Source organism: Ceratotherium simum, chromosome 21 (genome assembly GCF_057802395.1).
Source record: "Ceratotherium simum simum isolate JZ-2026a chromosome 21, ASM5780239v1, whole genome shotgun sequence".
In the NCBI taxonomy this organism is placed as follows: Eukaryota; Metazoa; Chordata; class Mammalia; order Perissodactyla; family Rhinocerotidae; genus Ceratotherium; species Ceratotherium simum.
Genome location: NC_141920.1, coordinates 13,328,040 through 13,353,735, shown reverse-complemented (window position 1 = coordinate 13,353,735; position 25,696 = coordinate 13,328,040). Strand labels below are relative to the sequence as shown.

The 25,696-nt window shown below is 52.2% G+C and overlaps 1 long non-coding RNA gene across 5 annotated transcripts; it reads right to left on the bottom strand.

Moving 5' to 3' along the window:
- Nucleotides 1–1,892: 1,892 nt before the first annotated feature.
- On the bottom strand, nt 1,893–24,813 carry LOC147914201 (uncharacterized). Of its 5 annotated transcripts, XR_015555575.1 has the most exons (6): nt 16,459–16,582; nt 7,413–7,713; nt 6,721–6,798; nt 3,874–4,128; nt 3,153–3,235; nt 1,893–2,623 (listed from the first exon to the last, which is right to left on the bottom strand). It is a non-coding gene; the product is annotated as an uncharacterized LOC147914201 (long non-coding RNA). The 5 variants fall into 5 exon arrangements; XR_015555572.1 differs by lacking the exon at nt 16,459–16,582 and adding an exon at nt 24,724–24,813 and having other exon boundaries at nt 3,153–4,128; XR_015555571.1 differs by having other exon boundaries at nt 3,153–4,128.
- Between the last annotated feature and the right edge of the window lie 883 nt (nt 24,814–25,696).

Below are 25,696 nucleotides of genomic sequence, written 5' to 3'. Positions count from 1 at the left end.
CTTACAAATTGACAAGAAAAAGAGGTGATGGCCATAAATAGTTCACAAAAGAGCATATCTTCACTCTCAAATTGATGGAAATCCATCCCATAGAAATTAACATATTTATATCTTGTACCACTACACACAAGGATGTCACTACAGCTTTGTTCTTAGTGGCCCAGAACTGGGAACAAAATTAGTTCTCCTTACTAGTAGAATAGCTGAGTGCTTTTCAAGTATATCCACCCATGGAATATTGCACAACCATTGTAAAGAATAACTTTTTAATTTAGAGCTATACAAGCTGACTTGAAGGTATTTCTCCAAGGAATTGAGTAATAAAATCAAGATGCAGAAAAATGTAAGTTATGGGTTTATTGATTCTGTTGACCTTTTAAAGAACTAACTTTTAGCTCTGTTAATGTTATTTATTGACCATTTCATTGACTTCAGTTCTTTATCTTTTCTTAATTCTACTTGTCTGGTGTTTACTTTCATCTTTTTTTATAGTGTCTTAAGGTGAAATCTTAGGTCATTGATTTTTGATCTTCCCTGTTTTTTAATATGTGCATTTAAAGCTATCAATTTTCCTCTTTGCCCTGCTTTGGCTGCATCTCTCAAATTTTAATGTTGTATTTTCATTATCATTCAGCAAAATTTCCTTTTAAATTAAATTAACTTGGAAAAACTACTGAATCTATTTAGAATAAAATATAAAGCAAATAATAATTCAGTTGGTACTCAAATTGTGTCCAAAATTATGAAGGAAAAACAGAAGTCACTGAGGTGTGGGACACAATATTGTAGCATTAATTTGAAAAAACTTTTTGCTTCAAAATTTGTTAAAGAGGTCAAAAACCAAATAATCTCCGTCCATCGGGGTAAAACTGAAACTGAAAGCTAGTTGAGAATCCCAGTGGAGATATTAGAATTTTGTTTGTTTGTTTTACTCCGAGTAGGCCACCCTCTTGTCTGCTTGCAGTGACGAGCTGTCTCCAATTATCCGTACACCCCTTCTTCCTTACTAAGAGCCCGTGTTGTTTAGCAGGCACATGGCAGCCCAGAATTAGGACTATAGTTTCCAGCCTCCTCTGCAGCGATTCATGGCCAGGTGAGTGAGTGCTGCCCAGTGGAGTGTGAATACAGGTGAGGAATGCCCCTGCCAGGCTGAGCCCATGGAGGGAAGGTTGTGCCCTCCTCATCTCCTTTGCCCTCTTCTCACTGCTGAAACACAGACAAGTGTGGGGCATCTGGACCAAGTGGATAAAGCCAAGGGCCTAGGCACAGTGGAGCGAAAAGAGAGAGGGAGCCTGGGCCCCTGACACCTTCTTGGGCCAGAATTGCCACACCAGCTCAGCTGTTCACACGAGGGAGAAATAAACTTCCATCTCGTGTAAACCACTGTCTCTATCACAGCAGCCAAAGCCAAAGCCTACCTCATTCAGAGCCCACAGACACTGGATAAGGACCTACAGAGTCTGATGCGGGCTGTCGAGACTGGGCCTGTAGGGACACTTCCCACATAAACCAAACTTAGAGAAGGAGAAGTAAGTAGGTTTTAGAGGCTTTAAACAGAACCCATGGCAGAAACAGAAGGAGCTGATTTTGTGGGTGGAAAAATGGAGTCCTGGACAAATGAATTGAATCATTCACCAAAGTTAGAAGCAAATTTTGCTACTAGAGTGTACAGGTTACCAGTCTACCTCAGATGGCAAGGGACAGACCACAGGCCACATCCAGCCAGGAGAGGTGTTGTGACCAGCCCACAGCTCCTTGGTCTGTACAGTTGGTTTTCAACATTAAAGTTGAGAAGATTCCACAATGTATATGTATATCAAATCAGCACGTTGTACACTTTAAACATCTTACAATTTCAGTTGTCAATTGTACTCAACGATGCTAAAAAAAAAAAAAAAAAACAGAGAGAGAGAGATTTCACACAAAAATCTACATTTCCAGCTTCCTCTGAAAAATCAGAGACATGGCAAACTGGATGTAACTTCCATCAGGCAACTCATGCCCCGAGGAAGTCAGGAAGTCGCGGCTGCCCTCACTGGGCTGGGCCGTGAGGCTGAACTTGCCACAGTCCTCAACCCTCTCTGTCATCCCTGAGAGTCATCAGTATTTATTGTCTCTCAGACTGTTGGGGTTTTTTTCCGTCGTAAAAACAAATCTTTCTACCCATCTCTGTACTAAAAACAGCACAAAAAAAAGACAGATCAAGAAGCCACGTGGTTCAAGAAAAATGAGACTGCTTATTTCTTTATGAAAATGAATTCCCTATGTATTTACCATGCAAACAAAATACAACTGTGTTGAAAAACTACACTCGACCAGCTTCCTTCACATACACCCCCGACCTGGGCTGTGTAGGCACGTGAGTTATGATCCCATTCATACAATCTCTGGGTACAACCTCTGTTCTCTTCACAGCTCCCCATAACCAGAGCAGGGTTCCCCTGGCCCCTTCATTCAGGGCCCACAGTCCTGCTCACACTTTCCAGATGACGTCATCCCTGCCAGAGCCAAGTCTCTATTTGGAGGTGTTTTCTTCGTTCTTTGTTGTATTTTTTCCCTCTTAGACCCAGGAACCAATCCAAGCCATGTTTGCTTCCCCAGCAGGTTAACACAAACAGCCGGCCTGCGAATGAAAGAGGCGCATGTCGCCTTAATTACGGTGGGGGACCCCGGTTGCTGTTGAAACAGACGTGTGATAGACAAACCCTGCATGGGGAGGAAAATTAATTGCACACAAACAAGAACACATTTCATCTCAAATTAAAATCTCCAGCACCCCCTTGGCAGAGAGCTCTCTGGCTGTTTCTGTCCTTTTCTTTCTGGCACTCCGTCCCCTCCCTTCCGTGGGAGGTTTTCTTGGCAGCAGGCGGGGCGCTGAGGCCCCACAAGGGTCCCTGCTGGAACTTCCTTCCATCGGGCATTTGGCGGCCTTTGTTGAGGCGTCCATTGCTCCAGCCCACCTGGAGCCGCCGCCTCCCTCTCCAGCCCTGTCCCTCCCTGAGCCCAGTCCCCTCTCGCAGCCCCCAAAGAGTAACAATGTCAGGTCAGTAAGAGCGGCTCCCCCCCCCATGCCCGAGGCTCCTCCGAGGTGAAAAATGATTAAACGTGATGGATAACGTGAGCAGAGGACGCTACGTGGGGAAAGTACTCACTTTAGCTGAAACTCCCAGATTTATCGCCGAGTGCCACAAATAATGAGATCATCCATCTTCCACCAACTGAGAAAAGGAATCCGCTGCGGGAAGTTTGAGAAGGGCAGGGAGACAAGGTCCTGCCTCCTCGTCCAGCGACTCTGCTCTGGGACCTCCCTGCTCCCACTGTCCTGCTAATCCCAGGGCACCTGGGGACTGTGCCCAGGGGACGCCCACACCCCCCAGGTCTCCCTGAGGAGGAGGGGGGGGTTGCCAACACCCTGACCCGCCACCAGCGGGGCCGGTGGTCCCTGACCCGGAAACTTGCTAACTCAGTTAGGACTTACCCCCTCGGCCCCTGGAAGGAGGGAGGCCCCTGCTTCCTCGGTCACTGTCACACTTTTGTGTTAATGACATAAAACAACTCAATTTTCATCACTTCCCTGGGAACACCTCAATCACACTCCCCCTGGAATCTGGGATGGAAGTGCATTTCGAGGCTGCTAGAATTTAGAACACACTTCCAGAACTTTCTATCATCCTAACGACCCAACCATTAGGACATGCATCAGAGTCCCAGTAGTAGTGGCAGGCAGAGGACGGCCCCCACCTCACCTCCACTGTCCACAGGAGCCCAGGAAATGCAGGTTCCAGCTTTTGGGCCTCTGCAGCCCAGGAAGCACGCAGGACAGAGGCGGGCAGGGAGCCCGAGTGCCCGCCTCCACGTTCATCACACGCTTACCCGGGCTGGAGCATTCAGCTCCCCGACACGAGGCCCAGCTCACTCGGGTGCACTCCGCCCTGCGTCCACCAGAGCCTGCACTGTGCTGGGGTCTTGTTCAGTCTGAGGATCCAAGGAGGGGCCTTGAGGACAGTGCGGCCGGGGGAAAAGAGAGGCGGGCTGGACTGCTTTCCTCCCACTCACGCGCCAAGCCCGGCTGCTCCCCTGCATCGGTGTCCCAGATTAGAGCATCACATTCTCTTCAACAGCGAGGGTCTGGGGGCCACAAAAAAGTTTGAAAATTACCAATCTACGTTGCCCCCCCAGTAGAAGAGCTGCTTTGTTACAGTACATGGTTTCTGAAACTATGGTCGGGTCCCCTCAAAGACGGTGTGGGGGGATGACCATTGTTTGTTTTAATAGTATAAGACTGTTTGAAGTGTATGTATTGGAAAAAATATTAGCAGGTCAAATCCACAATTTCACTGATACCATTGCCTAAGATGAATAAAAGGGTTTTTTTCAAGTTAATTGATTTAAAAGAAAAATTTTCATACTATTAGAGGTAGTATATGCAAATGATGACAATTGTGAAGGCAGCTCGGGAAGGCCTGAAGTTTGGGAAACTCTGTTGCTTTAGAAAAATCCTAAGTCTGGGAGCCTGTGGGCTTGGCTGCACCCCCTCCCTCTGTTCCTTGCTGGCCACGTGACTTTGGGGGTGCTGAATGGCCCCCTGACCTCCAGCTCCTCGTGTGTAACATGAAGAGGCTGCAGTGGCTCTGTGGTTCCCTCTCCTTCACGTCCACAGACTGGGGGAGGTGGGGTCATGGATTCCAGAGGCAGAGCCCGAATGGGGTGCCCCACAGATCCTGCTGAGACCTCCCAGAGTAGCCCTGGAAGTGTCCTTTCCACGCCTGGTCCCCAGCCCTCCCGGTGCCTGAGAACACCCCACAGAGCTGTCTCCTCCATCCCCGTTTCAGTTAGGCATTTGTCACTTGCAGCCAAAGGGTCCTAAGGGGTATAAATGGCTCTAGACTCTCACATCTTCCCGGTTCATTGTCCAGACCAAGTCCCTCCAGCCTTGCTGGCCGTACTCGTGCACGTCCTGCCCTCTGCTCCTGGGGTCCTCTCCCGCACTGCTGGCCTACGGTTTCAGCAGTGGCCGCACCACCCGATGGCCACAGCTCCTCTCAGGTGTCCCCTCTTCTGAGGTTTCGGCTCAACCCTTTTCCGAGAATGTCACCCCTCCTCTTGCTCTCTCGCTTGTTTCCGGGGGGCAGCACCAACCTCACCGGCTCCCATAACCCTGGCCTGCCTCTGCCAACCATCTCTTCATTAAACTCTTCAATCCCCACTTTGCAATTGGGCCACTTGTTTCCTGCCGTCTGTTCCCTGACTGAGACACCTGGCTATTTTTTTCCTCTTCACCACAGTTACGAGTACCCAAAATCCTAGAGAATTCCATCAAATCTAAGATGTCATGGGAAGAAAACATGGGAATGTCCGGGAGCAAGGAAGGGCAGACAGAACGAGGAGATGAGGCAAAGGATGCCGGGAGACGGGAAGCTCCCAGCAGAGCCAAGGAGAAGAAAACTAAAGCTGCCAGTAACGTTGAGAGTGCCCTGCCAGAAGACACACGAGGCCAGAAAGTCTAAATTCTTTGCTCGGCTATTCACGGGGGAGGATGAGGAAGTGGTTGCCAGAAATAAAAGATAACCAAAATATGTGGTTTTTCAAACAGAAATGTGTGTAGGTGCGTGTAAATATGTAGATACAGAGCGGGTGAGCAACAGCAGGAAAGATAAAGAAGTGGGGATGAGGAAAAAAGGAACCGTGATAAAGGGAAATCGGGGTTACTCATCTCCTGGTGTTGTGGGAGTTTCTCCGACACAAATAGAAAAGCCACCTTTAGCCTGCCCTTGGAGCCGAAGCTGATACCCACCTGCAGGTCCTGGCCCTGGCGGGGACCACAATGGCCCCACAAAGCTCTCAGGGAGGCAGGGCCCCATCCACATCCTACGCATGTGAGTCCTGCATCCCCCCACTGCCGGCACAGAGTCCCCCACCACCCCGCTCCACCGTGAGGGCAGTGCTTTCCCAACCCCCTCCCAGCCCCCTTCTCCTACTTTGGAGCTTCACGAACCCCAGCGCATGAGATCATTTCACAAGACAGATGGGCATGCCATTAAGTAATGTCACCTCTTAGACGGATTCTTCTTCGTTTCTTCCAATCACCTCAAAGACAACATCTTGAGTTGGTGCTACTATGCCTATAGCATCTCTCTAAGCCTTGCTTTTCATCTTTTGGAATAAAGAAAGAACAGGCCCCGGGCTCGGTGCAGAATGCAGCCCCTCTGTCTAGGTTTATTGTTTTTATTTCTATGGTTACCATCCTTTTCCAGCACGACATGCTGGTTTTCCATCTACTCCGCTGATGTAGTTTTCCTTTCAAATAAAATTTTTTTAGTGGAAACAAAAATGGGATTATATAAAGAAAAATGTTGAGTGAATTGGGGGTCAGCAAACCACGGCCCACAGGCTAACTACCTGTTTCTGTAAACCCGATTCCCTGGCACACCGCCACGCGGAGTAGGTGATCTTTTGTCTCTGGCTGAGCTGTTTTGCACCGGCAGAGTGGAGCAGCCGCGACAGAAATCATGTGCCCCACGCAGCCTGAAAGACTTACTCTCACCCTTCACAGGAAGCGTTTGTCCACCCTTGGGGAAAGGATCGTCCCCACGGTGTGCGTGTGGGAAAGCAGAGACGGTGGCCTGTGAATGACTGAAATTGAGTGAACAGTGAGCAATGATTAGAGGCTTGGGCTCTGGGGGGAAACAGCACCAGAGGAACCCAAATATCTCCACTTACCATCAAGTCCCTTCTCCTGACCCCTCCTCGAATTCCTCGTCTGTAAAACGGGAAAACGGGCCCCACCTCACGCTGCCCCTGTGCAAAGCAATGAGATAATTCAGGAAAGGCATAGGCCCCACGCCTGGTGTAGAGCAGACAGTCAGGAAGAGGCCGCAATAATCATCACAAGTGTAGATGGGGAGAAAACCCACCTTGTGCCGGCTGGGATGAGAGTTGCTAAGGAGAGGAACTTTTATAATGCCGGGAAATTATACTGGGATGCCACTTGGGCTTGGAAAATGTGGGCCCCAAATTGAAAAAAGAGCACAAAGAAATAGCCACTCAGACAGGAGCGGGGAAACGGAGGTGAGATCTGGACGGAGGAGGCCGAAGGGGGAAGACTCGCTAAGCAGCGCCTCCTGATGCCGGAGTTGGCAGAAATGCAGAGGGACCAGGACATCAATAAAATCGGCTCCCCCTGTGCTGCTCCAGAGTCACCAGTGAAATGTGCCCGTCACAGCTGCCATGCGGATGCTGAATTTGGGGAGCGAGGAATGAACGGAAGGAACCCATTTGGTGCATGGGTGATGGAGGCCCGCAGAAGCGAGAAGAGCCCCGAGGAGATGCGGGTGGGGAGGAAGCGCTCAGCAGAGGCGGGAAATGAGAGCGGGGGGAGCAGGAGAGACGCCAGCTCGGTGAATCGCAGAAACCTTGAGGTCGGCTTTGGACTCCCCGTAGATGCGGGATTTGGGGACATCGACCAGCCGACACCTGGGTTACGGTGAGATCCTGTGGTCCTTTCAAGCCAGAGTTGTTCATGACCTTAACAAACTTGCCGTGAAAACAACAGGCGCAGGTAAAACATTCCTCTCCCCGCGGGGCCCAGGACAGTCCTGTCTGAGTCAGCCTCTTCCACAAACCTTTTTTCTTCTAGTTCCCTGAGCCAATAAATCCTCCTTTGCCTTGGACGGTTGAGGTTGAATTTCCCCTCACTTAGCAGATGGAAGAATCCTAATTACAGAAACCAGAGAACATAGGTATAATTACTCTCTCATTTTACAGATGAGGAAACTGAGGCTCCACCTCCTTCTCTCTTGTTACTGTCATTTTTGGGGCTGTTGCCTTCAGACATCCCTCCCCAGTTCTCTCCCAGCCAATGGAAAAAGAAAGAGAGACGGTGCTCACACCCCATTGGCTGTGTTCTGGTCACAAGGGAGCCTGGGAAATGTAGTCTTTCCTCTCAGCTCCCAGGTTCCCTGCGTCTATGAGAGACGTGGAGAGGGACTCTGGGGGGCACCTGCAGTCTGTGGTGCAGCTCAGCAACCCCTGCCCTGTCCCCCCACAGGGCAGCCGTGAGTGAGGGACAGTTGACCCACCGGCCCGAAACCAACGTGACAGGACATCTTTGTCACACTGGCCTGGCCAGGTCGTCCCTGTAGGACAGCACTTACCTCTGGGCAGGATCTAAGGTTCTGCAGACAGACAGACAGACCAGGGGCAAGAGGCAGTGAGCAATGATAGGGACAATACCCACAAAGGCCTGCGCCCCCTTCCTGGGACTCCCAGGGAAGCCCAGGGACTTCCCTCGTGCAGCTGGCTCCTTCCCACACCAGACACCAGACAGGTGCTGAGGTGAGGGGACCCCCAGGGCCATCACTCTGGTTGGGTTGGAAACTCCACCCTTTGAATGAGATGCTAATTATAGCCCCACGTGTGCAGTCTGTCATCTGCTAAAAATAGGCTGTCTGTGTTCTCTCTCCACAGGTGCAGGAGTTTGGGGGACTAACACTGTTTTTAGTGCTGGTGCGAGTAGGAGGCAACTGACTCCTAGACTCTGGGAACTGGGTCTGTCTGTGGGAACTGGTTTGCAGGAACACGACCCACAGGCAGCGGGCCAGTCAGAAGAGGTTCTGCAACCCCGACCTCAGCGGAGAGGGAGCTGATGGAGGAGGAGAATCCGCCCTGTCGGCCTTGCGGGGTTGCTCTGGGCTGCCTGGAGTGCGAAGCCTCGGCTCCCAAGGCTGAGAGACGTCCGTCACCCAGGCAGGAGGGAAGCCATTAAATCAGGGCACTGGGGGAGTGCATGGGGGCGGGTGGGGGCCAAATCCACTGAAAAAGCCAGGAAACAGGGACGTCGGAATGAGATGGGGGATAGGGGTCCCGAAGACAATACAGGAGACACGTGTGAGGGGAAGGGAGATTGAGAGACTTCATTCATTCATTCATTTATTCAATAAATATTTATTGAGTCCTACTACATGCCAGGTGCTAGGTTGAAAGGGACAGATAGGGTTGCTGCCCTCATTCATTAATTTAATATTTCAACGCATACTGAGCCAGGCAAACAAAATCCCTTCCCTCCTGGAGCTAAAATTTTATTGGGGGGTGGGGGGGCTGTCTAATACCCTCTTCCTCAAAAGCAAATGAACAAAGAAATAATGAGTTGGGGACACCCATGGGACCTCCCCGACACTGAGGGCCTCCAGTTCAGGCTCCCCATGTCCAGTAGGTACCGCCTTTCCCAGCTGCATCTTCTGCCCCATTCACCTCTGTGTCCCCACAAAGGCTCAAACCAACACCCTCAGCCTTGACGTGCCCCCTCGCTCTGGGGGGCACCACTACACAGGTCCGAGTGAGTTAAACCTCAGCGGAGGCCCCGGCCTCACCTCTGCCTCCTGGATCCAGACAAGCGGATCCACCCGGCAGAGTCAAGTTTGCACCCAGAACCCGAGCCGCAGGAGACTCTGGGAGGTGCTGCTCCTCATGTCCACCCTGAGGCTACCCACCGCCCAGCATGCTTTTCTACCCATCTGGAACTTCCCAGCAGCAGCACTGGCTCCAACATGCCCCTGCCCAACATAATCCGATGATCCTGAGCAAAGGAGAACACCCCCTTCCTGGGAGACCAGAGCCCACCAGGCCCTAAGAAAGGGGGTGGGGCTGGAGGAGCCACTGTGGCCTTTACAAGGAAACTTCCAGATTCCCAGGGAGACCAGTGTGGGCTGCAGCCCGAGAGAGGCACCCATGGCTCCAGGGCCCCCGCGCCCCTCAGATGAGCCCCTCCCAGCCCCCAAGGAGATGCCCCAGACCAAGGAAACTCCACCCAGCCCACCCTGCCCCTGTGTCCAACAACCCTCAGGTCATCACATGTTGATAGTCCCCAAGGACAAGAAAGTCTCAGCCCAGGGCCTGGGCCTCTGAGGGTCTGCCCCAGGACGTGTGACATCGGGAATGGAGCAGGAGGAGGCCCCGCAGGTACACATTCTCCAGAACTTCAAGGAGGACCCAGCTCTCCTGCAGGTTCAGTCTTAGGGAGCCGCTGCCGGGCTCCATGTGGACAGCAAGGTGTACCGTGCTGTGTAGACGTACTGTGTAGACACCGCACCAGCAGCCTACACTGTCCAAATGGCAGGATTCTGCTCAGCAAAGTGCACCAACATGCAGAATTCTACTGGCGAGAATATTTAACTGCCTGGCCCCTGGAAATCATGTTTCCATCTTTATTACCCGAGAACTGAATCACTGCCAAGCTCCTGATGTCCCCGGGTGCATTTCTGGTGAGCAAGTCGGGAACAAGCCTTAGACGGCTGTTCCGGCCCATCAGTGGGGCAGACCCATTTCCAGGACACAGAATGTCTGGCTCATGTTCAGCTGCTCTCTGGCCCCCGGGAATGGCCATCTTCGCTGTGATCTCTGGTTTTATGGTCTCACGCAAGAGAGGAGACATCGCTCAGTCTCGGAATCATGGCTCAAAGCCCCTCACTTTCCCTGCTGCAGGTGGATCCCAACATGTAACATGACCTTGAGCACAGCCTATCCCAGGTCGTAAAGCCACAGACACTGGTTATTCTCACGTGGAGGGGGAGGACCTGACCCCCACCTGACGACACTCCATCCTGCTCCGAGGGCACCTGGGAATCAGGATTTCCCTGTTCTTATCAGGGGCAGTGCATTAGAGTCTGGAGCAGAGAGCAGGAGGTCACAGAGGGAGGACAGAGTCTGGAAAAGAGGAGACACCAGGGTGAAGTGTTTTCATTTTGCCTTTTTGGAAGCCAGATGTTGGAATGCCAAGAAATTTCCACTAAGAAGGTCACCGAGGGAAACTATTCCTGATTGGTTTCTGGGCAGGTAGATGGGCCATCAGAAGAGTCAGCTTTCTGAGAGCACAGCCTCAGGAGGCAGATTCTCTGAGTTCAAATCCCACCACTTATTAGCTGTGTGACCTTGGGCAAGTTATGTACCCTCTCTGTGCCTCAGTTTCCTCCAGTGAGAAACAAGGATAATGATAGTCTCTGTTGCATAGGTTCATTGGACAGATTAAAGCAGAAAGTATCAGTAAAGTGCTCTGCAGTGTCTGCGCATAAGACGCAAGGGTTTAAAATGTTCCAGATCATCATCGTCATCATCACCACGACCATCACCATCATCATCATCATCATCACCATCAACATCATCATCATCACCATCACCATCATCATCATCATCACCACCACCATCATCATCATCACCATCACCATCATCACCACCACCATCATCATCATCATCATCACCATCATCATCACCACCACCATCATCATCATCATCACCATCATCATCACCATCATCACCACCATCATCACCACCATCATCATCATCACCATCATTGTCATCGTCGTCATCACCATCGTCATCATCACCATCATCACCACCATCACCATCACCATCACCACCACCACCATCACCATCACCACCACCACCATCACCATCACCCCATCATCATCACCATCACCATCATCACCATCATCACCATCATCATCATCACCATCATCCGGATTACATTGATGACACTCTGACCTTCATTCCTGGCCTTATCAGTTCCCTGTGTTTTTGTGCCGGGATCAATCCTGTCTCCTGAGTTAGACCTGTCCCTGCAGAAACGCAGGCTGAGAAGGATGCTCTAAGGTCATCCCCCTCATCATCACCACCTTCAACACCCTCACATGTCACTGAGCCCACGGCAGGTCCTAGCCCATCGTCCCTCAGGTGGGCAGCACTCTACAGTTGGCAGAGCACGTGCTTTCTCATTCACCTTTCCAGCATGAGCTGATCCGGGAGCTGCCAGGCCTCGTCCTGGCCTTCCTGCCTCCCCTCCTGCTCATGAAGAAGCCCTCCCCCACATGGGTCAGTAAGAGAGACCCTTCCAACACCTGAATCATATCACGGCACCTCTCTGTGCAAAACCCTCCAGTGCCCCCTCACGGGGACCAATGAGTCAGGCCCTCCCTCCTCTCAGGTCCCGTCTCTGCCCACACTCCCCTCACACCAGCTACCCTCCCCATCACTGCTAGTCCTATGTCCCTCAAGCTCATCCCACCTCAGGTCCCTCCACTAGGAGGGGCCTTGCCTACATATGTCCGCCCTCAGCCAACTCCTTCTCTTCAGAGAAGACAGATCAAGTGGCCCCTCCTCAAAGGGCTCTCGACTGCCCAGTCCAAATCAGCCACCCCCTCCCATGCGTCATGTCACTTCTTTCCATCACAGGAGTCATCACGGTCTGACACGACCCTGCGTTTATTTCATTTACGCATTTATTCTCTATCTCCCCCGACTCAAATGTAAATTCCAGGAGGACAGGGACGCTGACAGTACTGGTCACCACTGCATCCCCAGCACCCAGAAGGTGCCCAGCAACACTAGTGGGACAAACGGCAAGTCACGGTGGCCCAGGTTGGGGGGGAGTGGCAGTGTGTCTTTAATACAATGAGCAGCCATAAAGTCTGCTTTACAGCCTGCAGGTACCGAAGCATCTGCCAGCCCTGAAAGGGGAAGAGAAGCACCGATCCAGACACTTAGCAAGAAAGGGAGAGAAGAAGGAGAGATTCCAGAATGGGCAAGGATGCATTTTCCAGTGCTGAGTAGGAGCGTATGTTTCTTCCTGGTCTCATGATAAAAGAGGGATACCCAGAGGAGAAAGACCCTGGAAATGTCAATGCTTTTTCTTAAAGATCAGCCCACAGCAGCGTGTCAGGGAAGCTGTAGTGATGGAGGCTTTGGGATATAATTTTTAAAAAAAAAATTAAGCAGCAGAAGGAGAAAAGGCAGCGGGCCCCGGGGCCAGGAGCCCGGGGCTTCGGGAGGTGCGTCTGGCGGGGCCTCCTGACAGTCGCGGGTGGCGGGCGCATCCCCGGAGCAAGGCCGCCCATCCTCCCGGCCTCTCTGCTCCCGGTTCAGGGACCATCAGCCCTTCACGGCTTGTCTCTCCAGAGCTGCTGGAAGCAAAGCTGCCAATTACAGGCTAAGTCTCACACAGTTCCTACAGCAGTCCCTCCTCCTGAACCCCAAGCCCTGATCCGGGGCGGCCACCCGACCCCGTTCACTGTGACCCTGACTGGGGACCCGCTGACGACAGGGCTGACGCTCCCACGGCTCTTCCGGCGCGGGGCCGGGGCTCTGAGGGCTCCGCTGCGCTGACTCACTCAGTCCTCACTGGACGTGGTCACAGGCCCCACAGGAGCCGCAGGTCACAGAGGAGCAGAGTCGGGCTGGGTGGGGGCGACACCCCTGGGGCTCATGGCTGCAGGGCCGCGACCCAGAGTCCAGGCCACCCCGCTGACCACTGACCGCGCGCTGATGTGCCCTCGCTGGTGGAAGAGGGGCCTCGGCGACGCCCCCAGACACGAATCATGCTCCCGACGCCTCTTTCCAGGACAGTCCTACTCTTCTGAGACAGTGAACCCAGTGCAACGGGACAGTGAAACGGACTTTTCAGGGGGACTTGGAATTTTGGCTGAAGTCCCAAAGCTAGAACCCACTTACTCTAAAGAGAGTACCGGACACATCCCACAAGCCAGCAACCACGACCCCCATGTGGGAGAAGGGGGGACATTTGGAAGGAGATTCTGAGAGGGAATTCACAACAGGAGACGCTCTTCAGCCCAGAGCAAGCCCAGGCTGTGAGAGCCTGAAGAGGCTGGGGTGCTGCAAGGAGCACGTGCACGTCTTTCTTCCTCACGGGACATTTCCAGGGCTGCCTCAAAACCTGAGCCGAGAGAGCCTCCCGAGAGCCCGGCCTGGGTCCCCTGTAGATTGGAGGAAGGCCAAACCATGCTGGATCCCTAGGGACATTGGACAGCTGCTGAATCAACCTGCCCTGAAGTCCACCCCATGGCTGGTCTTGGTCATGGGAGACAACAAATTCCCTCACCATGCGAGTCAGCTTCATTAGGGGTCTCTCCTACTTGCAGCCAAAAGCAAGCTAACAGACACACCATCCCTTTGCAAAAGCCTTCTCAGACCCGCCAGCACCCAGCACTCCCTCCTTTCTCTGAGCCTCAGGACCTTTCTCACTGCACTGACCCAGTGCACCTGTGTGGGGCTATTTATGTCCCTGTTCACGTCCCCCACCAGCCATGCGCCCGCTGAGAACAGACCTGTTTCATCTCTCTCCTCCTTAGCCCAGGGCCCTGAACGTAGTAGGTGATCTGTAAATTTCATTGCACAAATGAATGAATAATAAGAAGCCGGGCATCTCTGTGTTGTTTCTGTTTTAGAAGCTAGGTAGATGTGTTTTCTTGTTTTTGTTTTTAAACAAACACATCATTGTCACTTAAACTGCTCGGCAATATTTTGATGCCAATAGCGATGGATATTAAGACATTTTCTTGTAATAAACTGCGTCTCCATCAAAGCCCCTCCCTCTTTCTCAGGTGATAGCATTTGAAGATGCAGGAATTTCCTTCCAGCACATATCCCTCTAACAGATGTGGCACATTCCGACAGCCACATCTGGACAGGTGGCTGCCATGATAAATCTCCACAATGGGCCCAGGGGACTCGGGGCCACCAACGAGAGTTTCGACAATTCATCCCCTTGTTAACTGTGAGAGTTGCTCATCCTTGTTAGGAGTGAACCTCAACCCTCCAGGACACAGTCCAGGCTGGGCCTTTCGAAGAGAAACTGTAAACCGTCCTGGGCAACCTTAGAGATGAGACTTCAGGAAGGGGCGTGACAGCCATGTTGTAAAGCCAGAGTGGACACGCCAGGACCGGCCGGGCAGATGGAAAGACGCTGTGGGCACCAAGGGTGGAGCCAGCCCTCAGCATCAGGACCATGAAACAGCACTGCAGGTTTCTGAAATCTCCATCTGCCCCCAGAGCCCGCCCTCCCGTGGTCTCCCTATCTCGGTAAACAGCAGCTCCACCCTTCCAGGGCTTCAGCCTCGTCCCCCACAGACACCACGGTCCAAACATCGTCATCTCTCACTGCACTGTTGCAGGCGCCTCCTCACTGGTCCCCGGCCTCCACTCTCACCCTCCGCACAGTTTCTCCTCCACACACAGTGGAGGGATCTGTTATCAAATGCTCTATCCAAGACCCTTCAATCATGTCCGATCTCATCAGAATATGAGCCAAATTTCTGTACCAGGCAGGGTGAACAACTCGTCCAGGTCTGCCTGGGGCTTTCCCAGTTTTAGCACTGAGAGTCCTGTGTCCAGGAAAACCCCTCATCCAGGCAAACTAGGGTGATTGGTCACTCTGGCATCATGACGGACAAGGCCCTACCTAACTCTGACTGCTCTCCCTCTTGCTCACTCCACTGTGGTGGTCACACTGGTATTCTTGTTCTTTCTAGAACATGCCAGGCATGCTCCCACCACAGGGCCTTTGCACATGCTGTTTCCTCTGTCTGGAACATTCTTCCCCCAGATATGCACCTGGAAGACTCCCTTAATTCATTCAGGCTTCTGTTGAATTGGCACACCTCAGAGAGGACTTCCAGGCCCCCCAACCTAAAGTGGCCCCCCGGAACTCTCTATCCCAATACCCTGCTTAATGACTTGATTTTTACAGCATCTATTACTATCCAGAATAAGACACACTTATATAGGTATGTGTGTGTATATGTGTGTGTACATACACACATTTACACAGACGTGCACACACACGTATGTATGTCTATATGGTTGTACTCATGTGGGGCGTGTACCTCAGTGCTCACTGCCCCCTCCCTGCTCCACTGGAAGGTCAGCTCCGTGAGAACAGGGCCGTGGTCTGTTTCGTTCACAGCTGTGTCCCTGGGGCCTGAACAGGGCCTGGCACATGGGAGCTGCTCTGTGAAGAGCTGTGGAATGAATGAATGAGTGAATGAGTGAATGATGCAGTCTCTGGGAGTGCAGCCTCAAAGGGATCCTCGGGGCGGGGAGACCGACAGAAGCTGGGCTGCACCCCAGGCTGGACTCCGTGTCAGCGTCCGCCCAGGAGGAGCCTCTGAGGCCCCAGCTCCCCTTGTGTCCCGTCTCCTCAGCTCAGAGCGTCTCTCCGCAGGGCTCTGGCCGCGGGGATCACACAGCAGCCGGCGCAGAGCTCCCCCCGAGCGCACTCTCCTGGACGAGGCTCAGATGGCGGGTCTGCCGTCTCCAGGGACCCGACTCCTGGATGGTCACCACAGGCAGCTCCGCTGTCCGTCAGGACAGAGCCGGGCGGTCGGGGACACTGTGGAGCTCGATGAACCTGAGCTCTCAGCCAGGCCGCCACCCTCCAGGGGAGGGAACTGCAGGCCGACGAGGGGACGGGAAGGGCCACAGGCGCTCAGGTGCTGGGGGCAGAGCCAGCTGAGACCAGCTTCCTCCCAGGCCAGGGCGCCTTCCTAATGGAAGTTTCCGGAAGCCTTGGCCCTGATCCTTCTCTCACCACTCCCTGTGAGTCAGAAGGGCAGGATTACTAGAGCCCAACTTGCCAATGAGGAAACTGAGGCACGGCCAAGGTAAGTGACTCACCTTTCTTCAAAGGGCTCATCACCGCAGGACCCGTGGCCCGGTGGGTAGAGCTGGGCCTGAGCCAGCGGCCTGGGCGGGGTCCTGCTCGGCCACTTTTGAGCCGAGAAATTGCTGATCCCCGTGAGCCTCGGGTTTTCCGTCTGTAGAATGATAATGAGCACAATGGACCCACGGCTTTTATGAGCAAGATGAAACCCAGGCATCACCCGGGGGAGGAGCCTGACTCTGGAGCCAGAGGGCCAGTCACCCCACCCGCCCTTCCAGTGCCCCCCGAGACCCTGCGCGGGTCACCAATGCCCGTCTGCAGACAGAGACGATGGCGGCGCCTCCACATGGGGTCCTCGTGAGGATCAAACGGTCTAACGACTAAATGGTTGAAAATGTTCGTTTACTTTTTTTGTTTTCTAAACAATCGGAACAGTGCCTCCACACAGCAAGCACAACGTGAGTATTTGTTAAATAAAAATGCACAAAATGCATGAAAAGTGCTCAGACCGTGTCTGACGCCCGTGCGCTCCGTGACTTTCAGCTGCTCTAATTTTTATTGACAAAGTGAGACCAGAACCCAGGAGTCCTCACCCCTCTGCTCCCCTCCTGCCCTCGTCACACCCCGGGCCACGGCTCCAGGCCGGCTCTGTCCCCCGGACACCGGCTCTCCTCTGAGGTCACCTCCTCACTCTGCCCCCATCTCCCCACCACCATCTCCTCCAGACACTCGCTCTCACACGCACACTCACACATGTACACACTCACTCATTCACACTCACTCTCAGTCACACACATTACACACTCACAAGGTACACACTCACTCTCATTCACACACATTGCACACACAGGTACACACTCTCAGTCACATACTCACATGTGTACACACTCTCATTCACACATACACTACACACTCACTCTCATTTACACAGTGACATATGTACACACACTCACACATTACACATACACACTCACTCTTGGTCACACACACATTACAGACTCACCCTCATTCACACGCGTGCACACACGGCCCCTGAGGTGCATGCAGACCTCAGCTCTCACCATGAGGGTCTGAATCCCAGCCGACTCTGCAAACTCTGCCCCCGGCCCCTCCAGGGCTCCCCCCTCCCGCATGCCCAGCTCGGGAGCCGCCCGCACCTGCCACCTGCCGGGACTCGGCGGGGCCCTGGGAGGGGGCACCTGCTGGGACTCGCTTCTCTGCTGAGAGGACAAAGGGAGTGGATGAGGTCCTCACGCACCTCCCTCCCGCCCACTCTCGACTCTGTTCCCTTCACAGCCTCCATAACTGGGCTCCAGGGAGGGGCAGGACCCTGTTCTCACGAAGCGCCGGGGCTGGTGGCGACCCGGCTGTCAGTAGCAGATGCAACAATCCTGGGGGAGGGGTGGCCCCAGCAGGAAGCACTCAGCTCCAACCGGGGGGAATCGGGGGTCTGGGGAGGGGCTGGGGGAGGGCGTGTGGAGCCCACATTGGAAAGAAGGAGCAGGAAGGTAGTGCAGCGGGAGGACCAGCCGGGACAGCAACAGAGACAAGGACGAACATGGTGGGGGCGAGAAGGGGACTCCCGTGGGCAGAGCCGTCGGTGGGAAATGAGAATGGGATCCAGAGAGGTGGCGGGAACCAGGAGGTAGAGCCTGAGACACCCCCTGCGGGTGTGGACTTTATCCCTCAGGCCAGCGTCCCCGTGCTCCGGCCACCCCGTCACCTGTCTGATGCAGCACAGTCTGTGAGGAATTCGCTTTCTTTTAAATCAGATGTCTAATTATGTAAATGTATTTTAACAGCAAACCTTATATCCTCGACTTAATTGGGAAAATAAACTGAAAAAGAAAATAACGGTAGAAATTCCAACCTAGGTGCTATTTTCTACCTGAGGCTCGGAGCCTGAGGTCTGCTTTTTCTGTTAAAAAGAGAGAAGAGGGTTAGCGCCGTTGCCTAGTGGTTAAGTTTGGTGCACTCTGTTTCAGCGGCCCAGGTTCACAGGTTCAGATGCCAGGTGCAGACCTACGTCATTCGTCAGCCATGCTGTGGCGGCATCCCACATACAAAATAGAAGAAGATTGGCACAGATGTTAGCTCAGAGCGAATCTTCCTCAGCGAGAAAAAAAAAAAAAGAGAGAGAGAGAGAGATGATCAAGTGTTAGAGAAGTGTTAAAAACATTGGCATGACATGGAGACTTTTCTTCTTAAGGGAAAGGAGAATTAAAAAAGACTAACTTTCTCAGCACTGGTCTCATTGCTGCAGAACAAATGTCTGTGTTATCGCATGAGGGACACTTAGCAGCATCTCTCTATTGCAGCTGACTCTGTCCCTACTCAAATCCCTCAGCCCTTTACCGTGCTCAGGCCCACTTACAACTGCAGATGTCTGAGTCTCTTTGCTTGGGGGCTTTTTCCAGAACAACAGAAGGTCATTCTGTGCACACAAGCACACACACACACACACAGAGCAGGCTGGAAATCGCAGAGAATTAAAAACCCCGCCAACTACCAACACCACCTTCCAGCCAATGACTCTCAGGGGTTGATGTGTAAATTACTAGCCAGGGCCCCTCTGATTTCCCTTCTAAGGAGGTTCTTGGTCTGGTTTCTGCTTTGCCCCTGAGATCAGGACTTTCAACTTCCACTTTATCAAGTCTAGAAAAGAGTATCTTTTAGGTACATGGGATTAGGAATAGGATTGGTCATAATCTTCCCATTCCCACAAAGGACAGCTTTCTCCTCGCACCAGCTGAGGGCTCTCCTCCTCCCTCACCCCCAAGGTCAGACCCCAGTCCTGTGAGATTCAGTCCAGAAAGGCCCTGAGGCCCTGACTGTGATAACCAGGAGTCTGGAAGGGCCGGCCTGGAGATCTCCTCTGGGCAGGGCTGGTTGCTGTCCAGGAAATTGAAGCCGGGTACCTGAGGGGTACTGTAGATATTAAACCAATTTGCTGTTTTTCCTGTTTAACTTGAGGGGTGACTCAGGGGTCTCAAGGATTTGTGAGCTTGTTTTGCAGGAGAAAGAGAATGCCTTCGGGGAGGTTGCAATCACCGGATGGCCAGCCCTCAGCAGCCCTTGAAGTCCAAAACTCAGATTGCCCAGGGGCTTATCAGGAGTGACCCTTTTGTTTCCCTGAAGTCCCTCCTGCCAAGCCCCTTAGCTCTATAAAACTCCCCACTTTCTGTTCTTGGGGAGGTGGATTTGAGGGAACCCAGGCTCCCACCTACTTGTTTTGGCCAATTCAAATAAATCTTTCTCCATCTCCCAGCACCGATGTCTCAGTGTTTGGCTTGCTGTGCATCGGGCACACAAACTTGAGATGAAGAGGTTCAGTATCAAAATATTTTCGTAGGGCATCGATTACTGAGAAGAACGGGAGCAGAGCTGATCAGATTTGCCGGCTGAGAAGCCCGCCAGCTGCTGCTGTCGAGGGTGGACTTGAGCGCTGTCAGCGGGGACGCCTGGAGCCCCATCAGGAGGTTGTTGCAGAGACCCAGGTGAGAGGGGGTGCAGGCCTGGACAGGGGAGGGGGTGGCAAAGATGGCGGGACTAGTGTCGGAGATACACACAGTCATCTAATAAAAAATATATTTGGTCCTTGTCCCGGCTTCCAGGCACAGAGCTCCTAAAACTCTTGGAGTTTGCTGAGTGATGGGAGTGTCTTTTGTTATTCATAAGAAGCCCCTTTGAGCACACAGGAGTTTATGCTAACGAGGTGACTTCAGGTGGGGCCCCTAGACAGCCTCAGGATGGGGCCTGGTCACCACGAACTCGCAGCCCTGCCCTCTGACCTCTGGGGACGGGAGCAGGCCTGGAAATCGGGTTATAAACACTCTTGAACAAAGCTGTTCAGTTTCCCATTGATGAACACGTGTGTGCACTGGGAGGGTGGTGTGTGGGGAAGGCGGTGTGTGGAGAGGGCATGGAAGCCCCCCCCCCCGCCATACCCTGCCCTCCGAATCTCTTCCATTTGGCTGTTCCTGAGTTGTACCCTTTATCATAAACCAGTAATCTAGGAAGTAAACTGTTTCCTGAGTGCTGTGAGCTGTTCTAGCAAATAACCAGACCTGAGGAGGGGGTCGTGGGAACCCCGATTTATAGCCAGTCGTTCAGAAGGACGGGTGGCTCCGGCCTCTGAAGTGGGGACGGTCTCGTGGGACTGAGCCCTTAGCCGTAGGGTCTGCGCCCACTCTGGGTGGTTAGTACCAGAGGCACGGAACTGTCAGACACTCGGTGGGAGAATTGGTTGCTGGTGTTAGAAAACACACTACACACAGAAAGTGTAATCGACAGGCATGTGTAACGGATTACATGGTGGAAATGAGGAAGAGAATATTTCTGATTTAGGCAAACAGATGGATGAAGGTGCCGCTCTCCGGGAAGACAAACAGGAGAGGGGCAGGAACCAGACGGGGGCGGAGATCAGGCTGAGTCTTAGCCGTGCTGAGTTTGGGCTACCTTTGGGCCATCTTGGGAAAATGTCATCTAACTAACTGTATCTAATGAGGTCCAGGGGTCTGGAACTCCGAGGAGAGGCGGGAGCTATAGAGACCCCCTGCCTCGCAATGGTTAATGAAGGAAGAGGACATTTAATTACAGGTGGGGAGACTGAGGCAGAGAAGAGTGACAAGAGATTTCCACATATTGAAGTATGTGGGGTAACTTCTGGTTCAAAACTGATTGGGCTTGAACTAAAGAAGCCTGACTTATGGCCCATCAAACATACGTTGTACATCTGCTTAACCACTGAAGTCAAGAAGGCACTCTCTTAAGATACAAACGCATACTTCCCCTCCTCTGCCCTGTTGGTAGCTCCCCGCCATATTAGTCCCTTTCCCGACATCAGGGGCATGTTGATCGGCTAATTTGCGACTGAATACCTCTTTGAAACTTCAATGAATCTGTATCCTGGGCGTGTTTAATGTATGCGTTTTGTTCTAAAAAGGTATAAGACTGTACTGAAAATCATGCTTCTCCTAAACACTTTCTTCCTTTCTGGAAAAGGCCTTCCTGGGCCCGGCCCCATGGCTTAGCAGTTAAGTGTGCGCGCTCCGCTGCTGGCAGCCCAGGTTCGGATCCCGGGCACGCACCGATGCATCGCTTGTCAAGCCATGCTGTGGTGGTATCCCACATAAAGTGGAGGAAGATAGGCACAAATGTTAGCCCAGGGCCAGTCTTCCTCAGCAAAAAGAGGAGGATTGGCATGGATGTCAGCTCAGGGCTGATCTTCCTCACACAAAGATAAATAAATAAAAAGGCCTTCCTGGGTTATAATCCTTCACCTTCTCTCTCGTATCTATAGAGTCATTATTGGTGATTTTGCATCGACAACAGGAAAGAGACTTGGCAAGGTTCACACTATCAGTAGGCTGGTGGCACAGTGTCGTTGTCTGGGTAGGCTGAATACCGACCCTCCGCAGATGCCCTGTCCTAACCCCAGAACTAGTCAACGTTACCTCACAGGGTAAAAAGGGGCTCTGCAGATGTGACTAGACTAAGCGTCTTGAGCTGGGGAGATTATCCTGGATTATCCGGGTGGACTCAACATAATCGCAGGGTCCTCGTAAGAGTGAGAAGGCGACATGGTGAGAGAAGCAGAAATCACAGTTACGTGCCACATCACAACAACGATCCAGTCACCCACAGGCCATATATACAACAATGGTCCCATAGATGAGCACCATAGAGCCCAGGTGTGTAGTAGGCTATACCATCTAGGTTTGTGTAAGCACACTGTGATGTTTGCACGACAACGGAATCGCCTGACGATGTTCTCAGAACGTGTCCCCGTCGTTAAGTGACACATGACTGTAGACTGGTGCAGCCTCTAGAAGCTGGAAGAAACAAGGAACAGATTCTCCCCGGAAGCCTCCAGAAGGAACCAGCCCCTGAGACACCTTCATTTTAGCCCCGTAAAACTCATTTGTGACTACTGACCTCCAGAATAAATTTGGAGAGTAAATCTGTGTTGTTTAAGCCACTAAATTTGTGGTAATTAGTTGCAGCCTCCATAGGAAACCAACACAGTTGTACTTGCATTACTGTTGACGGCCTGAACCCAGCTCTGTTGGGAATTCTGGCCATAAGTAGCAACGCTCTGAGGACATTTACTGTTTACTTGGCGAGAGTTCCCAGGGCTGGTTTAGTGGCTCAGACTCTTTCTCCTCAGCCTACAGGTTGGTAAAGTCTCTGCCCATAATCAAAATATGGCTGTCGTAACTCCAAATCATGACCTCAGATGACAGCATCTAAAGCAGAAAGAAGGTCTCTACATTCTGAGGACTTCTTGATGTAATGGAGAGCAAAGTCTTTCCATGAAGCCCCAGGAGACTTCTTTTTATAGCTTCTTGACCAGAACTTGTCACTTGCTCGTCCCGGGATTGCACTGATGGGCTTAGGGCAGCGTTGACACGTTTCCTTCAGCAGGAGCAGTGGCTGCTGGGGAAACGATAAAATGTGCTGCTCTGAGCTTACTTCCATGTTCCCAGGTCCCGAGAGACTCACCTACTCCCTCTCAGTTCCTCGTGTGAGTCAACAATTCTGAGACCAGGGCATAAGGGATAGAGACTGGCCAAACCACAAGAAAGTTCTTTTCTGCAAGATGGTAGCACCTGCCTGACCAGAGCCCACCAAGCTTGCGGCTGACACTCTAATTTTGTTTCCTTCCCCTACGAGCCCTCCCGTTCCCCGTGTTTGGAGAGGCTTTCCCCTTGGGGAGCTGCAGTAGCCACTTCATTGCAGTTTGAGTCTCCAAGAGTTTTTGCAAGTTCAACATGTGCCCGAAAAAGCAGATTTCTATTGGCAAGGAAGAGGGGGACTAGGTATTGGATGAGCAACCAGTAGCAGCTGCCACAAACTCTTTGTCGTGTTCACCTGTTATATCTACTTTACCTCCTAGACTTTAACCCATTGGTCCTCGGCCAAGAAGACCGTATCCCCTAGGGAATGTCTGGCAACATCTGGAGGTGTAGTTGGTTCTACAGCTGGGGCATGTTGCTACTGGCATCTGGTGGGTAGAGGCCGGGATGCTGTTAAACAACCTTAAACGCACAGGACAGCCCCAAAACAGAGAATCATCTGGCCCCAAATGTCCATAGTGCTGAGGTTGAGAAATTCTGACCTAATCCTTGGGAGCAGGATAGGGTTGCCAGATTTAGCATAGGACATAATTGCATTTATAGTAAAAAATGATTCATTGTGTATCTGAAGTTCAAATTTAACTGGGTGCCCCACATTTTATCTGGCAACCAGAAGAGGATCATGTCCTATACCCTGTTGTTGGCTAAGGCCTGGTACCTAACAACTTAATAAACGTTTGTCAAATGAATGAATAATGAGCATCTCACCAAGGACGCGCAGGCTGCCGCCGGCTCCAACAACCCTGATCAAAGCCCCTTCCTCCCCGGGCGCACACGGGCAGCTCCGAGGCCCAGGGCTGCCCCTCCCCCACCGGGCTCAGGGGGCCGGCTCCCCCAGAGCAGCTCACGGGGCTTCCCTCCCAACGCCTCCTCCCAGGGGAGGCCTGGCTCCTGCTCTGAAATGCACCGCAGGATCAGAGCTGGCCTGTGGGTAACCCACGAACGAGGCCTGTTGGGGGCCTTCACGGCTGCCCGCATCCAGGCTGAGGCCGACAGGCTGTGGCCGGGGGTCCCCAATAGTGTCTGTGAAGGGCCCACAGCGGATGGTCCCTGTTCACGGCAAAGAAACAAGCACTCCCTCCACCTACTGTCTAACCAGCACCAACCGAGAGCTCCCATGGCCCGGCTTGTGGTTCCTTCTGAACGAGCGAACGCAGGCACACAGGCCTACAGCCTCCTTCATCCACAGCGAAACCTTCTAGAAGGTTGATGGTGGGGAATTAGATCCCCAACTGCCCCAGATTTTCACAGTCATTTTGCAGACTAAGGAGGAGACTCACAGGGCCCACGAGAGTGCATTTCCAATTCTGATTCAATGAACCTCCATTGTGCACCGTCCACGAGCCAGGCACCACGCGTGCATTTTATTCTTGTTAATCTCACTTAATCCACGTGACAACCCGCAATGTCCTCAGTATTCTCCCCATTCTTAAGGTGAGGAAACTAAGGCCCGGGGAGATCAGCTACGGATTCACCAGCCGGCAGGGGCCGACGCCAGATAAATTAGAACCTCGGCCATGGGGCTGCTCTGCTCTGCCTCTATCACCACCCGCCATTAATCAGCTCACAAGTGAATCTTCTGGAAGGTGATTATAAAATCAGGTGTTCTGCTCAGAGAGACGCAAATGGAATTGTACTTACGGTCCAACGGACCCTGCTTTTCCCCTTTAGAGAACTGCCATCCACCAAAGACCCACGAGCTCTGCCTTGTCCACAGAGGCTTGCAGCTGTGCTGCTGGGGGCCGCATCGCTTGTTTAAACGCTCAATCACACGTGGACTAGTGCTGCTGTGTGTGTTTCACCACACAGTAAAATTCATGTTTAATCTTTCTTGTCTGCTTATCCAAAAGAGAACGATTGGTGGATGGTTGAGCAACTAGACAAACTGTCGCTGTTATCTGTGTTCTTAGAACACTCTCTTAACTGGAGGCTGCCCAGCTGACTTCCGCTGATAAGTCTGATTAAATCTCATTGGTCTCCAAGGTTACAAGCTAGCAACCCCCAGGAGACTGCAATTACACCTGTTTATAATTTTCCCACCTCCCAAACTAACCCTTTATTCCTGAACATGCACTTTTCGGCGTCAGGCATTAGTATAAATTATGCTATACAATTATTTGTAATTAAGGGAGAAAATGTGTACTGTGCTGCAAAAGATGAGCCCTGTTTTGCTGAACTAAATCATGTCTATGCCGGCTTACTGGCCCAGGGAGGCAGCATGAAACACAATTAACTTTCTTCTGCCTTAATGGGAGTTTATGTTGCTGTTTTTCATCATCATAATATCTCAAGACATATAAACAGTTTTTCTCTAATGTAATTGCATTTCTACCAACAAGACAGCTTGGGTTTAACTGAAAACTCGGGCAGAATTAACCACAAGAGTGTATTATACATGGATGATGCTGCAATCTTGTTATAAAACCCGTGCACGACCGTCCCCGCTCGGGAGCCGGGAAGTTTGATCACGAACCCCTGAGGGAGACTGTAGCCTCTTTCTGCTTTTCTGGAACAAGTTTCGGGCAAATTTCGAGAGCCATTAAAGCCACTCTGTGTCCCAGTTCCGTGCCCTTGTGCTCCAGAACCTTCCAAACACATCCCAGGCCACGTTTTC